Genomic DNA, 9,066 nt, shown 5'->3' with positions numbered 1-9,066 from the left:
CGGGTATTTTAAGAAGCATGGCGTGACATCCTTCGAATGGCTTCCTCTTTATGCTGAAGTTTGCTAAGATCTGCTAGCCCTCCTCTGAAATTCGTGCTCCACTCTTCAGTTTGAGAGCACCTCCCCTTCTGATTTCAGATAATAACGTTCATCGTCTTCTCTCCATCTCAAACTGCGTACGGGTAGGCAATTTTTGATGCCTACAACCCCAATTATGAGGTTCTGTGTGCTGAGCCAAGGAAAATGGCGTCGATCAATGGCCGGACTGTACTGTTATTTCGAGCGAGGTGCAAGTGCCCACTAGTAAAGTTAGAGGTTTACTGGTCGAAGAAGGGGCTAAGGTTGAATTGGGGTCTAGGGTTAGGGTTTTAGTACTTCACGGTAGTTGGATGTAATATAGATGTTTCATGAAATGCCGCACAAGAATTTTGTTGCTTGGAGCTCTGCTATACTATTAACCATTGAATTTATCAAAAGAAGCAGCTCAAATTACTATGATTTTTATTATTTTATTATGTTGGTCATTTATAGGATACAAGAGATATTATTGAGAGGATTAGTCTTTGTTTAAAATTTTATTATACATAGGCCATTTTGTTGGCTTGAAAATTATATGTAGTTTGTGCATGATGTGTTGGTAATTAAGAAATAAAAGCATACATACATAAATGTTCATTTGAAATAATAGATGTATAAATATTTAGTAAATTAATTATTTAATTTTACTTAACACATGTGAACTATAGCTAATTAAATGTTAATGTTTACATGTTCCATGTTAAATATAGTTGAGTAAGAGTTAACTTTTTTCTTTTAAATGTTAAGTTTAGTTGATTAACTATTAAGTTTTACCTAATACATGTGAACTATAGTTGATTAACTATAAGCGTTTAGCTATTCAATGTAAAGTATAATTGATTAACTGTTAACTTTATTCTTTTAAATGTTAAGTTTAGTATATTAATTGTTATGTTTTACCTAATACATGTAAGCTATAGTTGATTGACTGTTAACATTTACATGTTCCTTATTAAGTATAATTGAGTAATTTTTAAATTTTGAATTATGAGAAACGTAGTGTACCAAAAGATGAGATCATGATAATGCCACCAATTAGTGCTAAAAGGAAGAGGAGAAAGAGAATAGAATAAGACTATACAATGCAAAAATATCAAGTAATTGTTAATATATGTCTATTAAAATCCATGAAGTACTTATTAAAGGTTGCTTAACTCTTAAATTGTTAAAATTTAACTTTGTTTGTTTAATTTTTTAGTTCTAATAAACTTGTAGTGTATATTTTACTAATTTTGATTTAAATATTTTCAAATATAATTGCGTAACCTCTAATGTTGCAAGAATTTGAGAGGAATCATGATATAAGGGGGTTGTGAAATTGAGAGGAAATTAAAACTAATTCATGTATAGTTAACAGTAGCATTGGATGACCAACATTTGGATAATCATGTTTTCATGACTATTGTTAACCTGTATTGAATATATTAAACCGATACATGATATAGTTAACAATTACTTGATAATAAATGGGAATAAATAAAGTTTAACAGGTATATAATATAGTTAACATGATATTGGATATAGTCAACAGATACTTGATATATAGATACTAGATATAGTTAACGACCAGTGTTTAAAAATTAACAACTAGTGTTTAAAAATCAACATGCATTGTGCAAATTTAGCAACTATGCTATAAACCTACATACAATGACTAAATTAACATACAACAGAGTCAAACACAACCAGAAACTATTATCAATTGATAAGGCTCAAACAAAGCTCAGTTCAAAGTTCAATAACAATAGCCCCTTCAACTTAGCAACAAATTCAAGTTCATCCTCTAAGAAGAACATCAACTAGATAAAACATCTCCAATTAGAGGAAGACAAGGACAAATAACAGTAAATGTAAAGATAAAAATGGTGAAATATCTTTCTTCATAAAGGAAATCCAAGCTCCAAAGAACCCATATAGACTTTCTCAAGAAACTTCTGAATGATCGGGTTATTTAAGATCCAATTACGAGTGAGTCAATCCCTTAAGATATGAGTGATCAAAGAGCCCATTAACATTGAAAGAGCTTAGCGGCCTTTGTTCTTACAATATTCTTGCTCATTAACCACAATCATAGTGTTCCATAAAATGAAAGTATTGTGAGTCATTTCATCAAACAAGTAGTGAGCAGCCATCACGGACCATGAATACGTCGATGTCATAGTTGGTCTCCGCCATCACGCAGGAGAGTTTAAAGGTAGGGATGGTGTGGTCAAGGGAGGAGAAAACGGTGACAATGCGGAGGAGGAGACCTTGCCATCCCCATTGGAGTCAAACTTGTAGATGACACACTTGAGGTCAGTGGTGGTGGATGGACAAGAGGGGATCGACGAAGGAGGTATTTGCGGTATTGGAGGTGTGTGTAGGTTTAGATCCGGGTGAGAATTTGAATCGAGTATAGCGGTGATGGATAAAAGATGAGATCTTACCCATTGGAGGAGGGGTGGGGGACTATATTTGTAGGAATATTAGGGTTATAGTTAGAATTAGGAGAGAATAGGAGAGGGAGAAGCAACTATGAAGGTTCATGTTAGGAGAGAGGAGGGAGGAGCAATAAAATCAATAACAGTGTCGGCGACAGACGTGGGGGATAAAGATTGAAGGAGAGGGTTGAGTTGAAGGAGAAAGAGAGAGGAGAAATCTCATCATGGCTGTGATCTCTATGGGGGGAAGGGTATTTTTGGGTTTTTAGATTCTTTCCTCTCTGTGCTTAGTTGGCAAAAGAATAAGGGCATTGACACAATATTGCTTTGTATTAAGGGGTTAAGCACATAGGTAAACGTAGGAGGGGCTGGAACACATGAAGTTCTCAAAATTAGGGCCTTGATACAATTTTTCTAAGTGTAATAGAAAATAGTAAATTATTATATAAATTAGAATATTCTATATAATAAAATATATTAGAATACTCTATATAATGAAATATATTATCATATTAAATATATTACTTATTATATTAAATGTATAAACACTAAATTATAATACAATACTTCATATCACAAAAATACTACAATAACATTTTTATTCTAACTAATAAAGTACGTATAAAATAATATAAAGTAATATTATAAAAATATAATACTAATATTATAATATGTAAAATATTATTAACTAATATGTAATAGTGATATATAACAATGTTATATTAGATAATATTATATAATGTTTTATTATCTTACATTATAGCAGACTCTTATAATATAATATAATTAAGATATATTATATATTATAATACAATTAACATATATTAGATATTTAATAAATTAATGCTTCAAAATTATCCCCATGATTATCCCAAAGTTAAGAATAAGGTAAGTTTTAGAGGCTGGAACAAAAAGTTTACGTATAAGTATGATAATCTTAGAAAAAGTGGCGATAATTGTTCCAATCTAATTAACCCAATTAATAACACTTCAAAGTAAAATCTCAATCTCATTGTCCCAATGAATAACACCATAAATTAAAGTCCTAAAAATTATCTCACTTATCCCAAATTTACACCAACCACTAACCCCCATAAATGAGATCTTTTTGAAATACTATGACTAGTTTGAGAGGGTTATTTCAAAATTTTTTTTTGATAAGTTCTATTTCAAAATATTGATAATTAGAAATATGATTTTTAGAATTTTTTTTTAAAAAGATTGATGTTGTTTGCTTCTAACTTATTTGATAAATTAAGCTTTGCTCCTTAGAACTGTTTATTTTTTACTTTAGCAAATCTGAAATGACACCAGAGTATGAGAATACTAATTAAATTCATTATCCCTCCTGTTAAAATTACTAAACCTCCCTATATAATCTCCACTTTACTATTTTCTCAAATGAAACATTGATAAGCACATGTTGAGCGGGAATGATTCCTATAGCGAGAAATGTTGATGACTTTGTTCCTTTATTATTACTAGTTGAGTTGCACATGCAATGCACATGATTAAATATCATGATTATTTAAATTGATAAAAATAGAGTAAAAATTAAAAAAGAAAACAAAGTTTTTTGTGGAATTGATTATCAACTCAATAATCTCTCTCTTAAATAAAATATTGTCATTGTTTACTTCAACCCGGACTGTGACCATGTGGTTAACTATTTATGAGTTATAAACATATTAATCTAATACAATGTTTCTATTTATTAGTATCTTAAAGTTTTCAAAAGATGGGTTATCATTCAATTCGCAAAGGAATTTCACATATGAATTTACTTGCAACATGTTCATTAAACATTTAGTTGTAGTTTGACTCATATTCATGTTAACTTTTAGTTATTGTTTGACTCGTATTTATATTATCTAATATTATTATTCAATTTTATAACTCATTCTTTGTATCATAGAAGTAAAACTGAAAGTAGGAAGAATTATTTTCTTGAGAAATTAGAGCAGGAAGATTATGATATATTCCGCATTATGCTCTAAATATAAAATTTTCTTTTTTCTTTGATACAAAGTCCCTATCAAATCTTACCCCAAATAATATGAATAAAAATTCTATTATAACTCACTTGCCTAGGGCAGTTGTATTGTATATAGGACACATAACTCATTTGCAATATCCACATTTGTTAAGCAGATTTTATTGTTGTGAGAGCAACATGTTAGAGGCTCGTATTCAAACTTTTTAACTCTATAAAAGATACAAGAATTTGGAGTATATAGCTTATATATTATAAAGAACATGTTAGTTCATGAAGAATTTTTTCTAATAATGATATTATTACAACGAAATTACTATTTACTATTAAATCAAATTTATTATATACAATTATATGACCCTTTTTAATAAAATATAGAGTATATATATGAAAACCTCGATGCTTATAACCATTAGTTAGGCTCCACAAAATATGTTAACTTTACATTGTAGTTTGCTATTTATCGTACAGTTGGTAATGCCATTATCTTTCATCTTTATTTAATTATTCACACTTTTCTAATATAAGTTCTTTTTTGCTTATCACTCAATTGACTATATTTAGTTTTTATAATATCCGAGGGTAGAATATTCTCTTCTATTTAAAAAGTGTTGACATGATTTTCTTAAAAAATATATACACATAGTTATAATAGTATATACTTTAGTTCAACTCAAACATTGCCTTGAAGCTATTTAGAGTGAAATTATTTCTACGCTAGAATGGTGATATAGTGATTATGCAGTCTAAAAGTCAAAGAAAATATTTATACAAAGAAAAAATAATTTAATATGTCAAATTAAAAACTAATTTATAAAATATACATGTGCAGAGCAGATAGCTATAGAAAGTAAGGTATATATCTTCATAAAAATTTTATAGTGGGTGATCAACTATAATCATCCTAATTTAAGCATAAATAATTACTATTTTAGTTACTAATTTGATACGTGTAACTATGGAATAAATTTCTAGCAAAAAATAGGAATTGATATTGTATTATACAGTAGGTAAATAAATAAATATTATTAGAGCTCCTCTATATATTAAATTTAAAAATAGTAATTTAAATTATTAAGCATCAAATATTAGCTCATGTCAGAAAGTAAAGTAATATATGGTCTATATGTGTATATAGTCAATCAATCAAACGTATTAAAATTATGATGACTACAATCAAAATTAAATGGTTGGTTCACATCAAATATAATTTATAAAAAATAGTACATTAAATTCAAAATCTTTTTAACAACTATATACACTATCTAATTTTTTTTGCATATATAAACTGTACTGTCTAGGAATAGTGATATGCACACTTAACTATGGTCTAATTATCTTAAGAACAACTTAATCTTCAATATTATTATTAATTGATGTATCTGTGCATTACACTGAAAAAACACAATAAAAATTTAGAAAACTATAAAATAAACACTCTCAAAAGTTTTAAAAATTATAAAAAACACATTAACTTTTGTAATTTATAAATACACAAAACTATTAAATATTATATTGAAATTAAGGAATTATAAAAAATCATTAAAAATTTTCAAACTTTGGAGGGGTAATTTGCAATATACTAAACTTTAAGGGTGTTTTTTTATAAATTTTAAATTTAATAGATTTTCAATTAGTTATGTTCTTTTCAAAAAAAATTATGGGCAATATTTACCGTAAAGAGTATTTCCTAAACCTATACTTTTAAAAGGTGTATGATATTTTTTGTAAAATTTTAATTTTCTAGGGATTGTTAGTAATTTTACATATTCATTTTAGTGTCTATAGGTTAGAAATTCTCATGATGTTTTTTTATATAAATTATGAATTTTAGGGTTTTTTGTAAATTTTTAAACTTATAGTCCTTTTTTACAAATTGTAAGTTATTTATAGACTATTTATAATTCCTATAGTTTCAATTTACTAATGAATTTAAAATTCTCAGGGTGTTTTTTATAAATTTTGAATTTAAAAGGCTTCTTTGTAATTTTTAAAATTTTAAGGGTGTTTTCTATAAATTATAAATTATGTAGGGGATATTTATAATTCCTATATTTTTAATATACTGTTAGGTTACAAATTATTAGAATTTTTATAAATTTTATAATTTAAGGGTTTTATTTTATAATTTGTAAAAAAACCAGAATGTGTATTGCAAATTTCATAAATTTTCAGGGGTTTCTTGTGTTATTTGTAGGTTTTTATTGTATTTATATGTCTGAAATTTCCAAGGTGTTTTTTATAAATTTTGAATATTTAGGGGTGTTTTCATAATTTTTAAAACTTACAAGATATTTTCTCCAAAGTTAAAAAAATTTCAGTTTCTAGCTAGCATACGTTTTTTAGATTGCTCATTATATTGAAATAAATAAAATTTATAAATTTTAAGATGCTTTAATAAAATTTTAAATTTGTAGGGACGTTTTTACAATTTAAAAAAACTTGGAGAATATTTTTTACAAAGCCCAAAAGCTTTTAGGTGCTGGCTAACATATATTTTTTAGATTTCTCTACAAACTGAAATAAGAAAGATTTGAATTATATGAAACGCATCTCTTTTATCCAATAACATGTTAAGTCTCATTATGAATAAAATAAATCATTTGGTTACCAATTCAAAGAATATAGAATAATTAGAATAGATTAGGATAACAATGTAATATTTAAAAAAGCTAAGGGTAATATTGATCATAGAAAAAAAATTCGAATTCGTATTTTTAAAGGGAGTATGGTTTATTATAAACATTGTTTTTATGATATAAGACGCTAAAATCTTCTTTATGTCTATATTAGATTTGTAAATGCTGGCATTTCCAAACAAGACCTCATTCTCCCTCTACTTTTTGTTTCCTAAGGGAAGAGTTGAAAGAGGAAAAAGATTTTAGGAAGAACACAACTCATTTCAAATGGATTAAAATGGTTCATTAAAATAAAATATGTAGCATTAAATTAGAAACAATTTAACAAATTAAAGTTAAATCTAATCAGACCACAACTCTCGTAGCTAAAAGCGAGCATGCGACGTTAAGGAAGGAGTCCCCAAAAGCACTTGGCAGTCTCCAAGTCTTTTATATTTTCCCTTCTGACGTTGTAATCTCCATCAATCCCACTTCCTTTCTTACATCAGAAAGTGCAATTTCCTTCCTCAATCGCATCATCTTCGGTGTAGTCACTTCTTTCTTGTACAATATACAGATCACCATCGGTCATGAGTCATTAACAAAGTTTAATTTTCCGTCCATCGAGCATCTCGCAGGCCTACTCTCCTTCTACTGTGTTCGGATCCTCGTCTGCTGTGATCTTAATTGCCCTTATTACATCATACGTATCAAACTGACCCTCACAGTTAAGAGAGGATTTGGTACCCGGATGTGTAAAAAGTTGTGAAAAATTACTACAGAGGGCCTACATTGGGAATTACATAGGCTATGGGTCCTTACATTATTGAACTTGCAAATAGGTTCCTCAAATCATTGGAACTGTGGATTTGGCCCTCGGATCACAAGGGTTATTGCAATTTGTTCCATCTTTTACGTTTTGGCTGAATTTGTATTAACCAGAGGTGACAATTTTTACTAAAACACCTCATTTATTGTTTATGAGAGAAGAAGGCCGTTTCGGGTTAGATTAAAAAACAAAAAGTTTACGGGCACTTTTTACTGTCGGAGAAGATGATGAATGTAAGTTTGAATTTTTAGTTGACAAAATTAATTTGGGTTTAAACCGGTTAAAGAAATGGATGGTTAATTAATAAAAAACAGGTGTGTACTTGTTGAATCTTTCGTTAAGAAAAGGGTAAATATTTGAAAATTAACCCCTCTTCATTTTTGGCAATTATTAGATAATCTCTATTAACTTTCAAAATTTCCAGAAAACCTCCCTTAACTATAGAAATTATCACAAAACCCTCCCTTTAGCTTTTATATTTTATTAGAAATTTCTCTTTAACTTTGGGATTTTATTGAAAAAGTTTTTTTTTTAATTAGAGGAATTTTCTGATAAAATCTCAAAGATAAAAGGGGTATGTTTTCTGATAACCTCTAAACATAAAAGGGATTTTCTCATATTTTGAAAGTTTAGGGGGTTTTTGATGACCCCTAAATTAAAGGGGGGTTTTCTCATGCTTTGAAAGTTAACGGGTGTTTTCTGGTGATCATCAAAAGTTAACGCGGGATTTTATGATATTTAGCCAAAAAAATTAAATGGGAAGGAAAATTATGTTCAGTGGTTTTTTTTTTTTTTTTTTTTGGGGGTAAAACTCGAGCGAAATTGATGGCTGATGCTGACATTAAGTGAGCAAAAGTGGCGAAAGGAATTTTGATCCAGATGGCAACGGGGGGCTACAGTGCTGCTAGAAACAGCCTCTTGGATTTCGGGAGGCAGGAGTAACTTTGGTTCTGGTGAATTTACTGCTCAGCTCTTGGGGACCTGGCCTGCTGACCATAGCCCTATTAAATGATCCTTAATTGGATGATTGTCGTTAGGAAACCTAGATAGTAATTTAGGATTAGCGCTATGCGGCCTTGAAGGATCGTTTTAAAGCTTTTGCATACATTTTAACATTTTGAACTTTTA

Source organism: Asparagus officinalis, chromosome 1, assembly GCF_001876935.1.
Source record: "Asparagus officinalis chromosome 1, Aspof.V1, whole genome shotgun sequence".
In the NCBI taxonomy this organism is placed as follows: domain Eukaryota; kingdom Viridiplantae; phylum Streptophyta; class Magnoliopsida; order Asparagales; family Asparagaceae; genus Asparagus; species Asparagus officinalis.
This window is presented reverse-complemented; position numbering follows the sequence as displayed.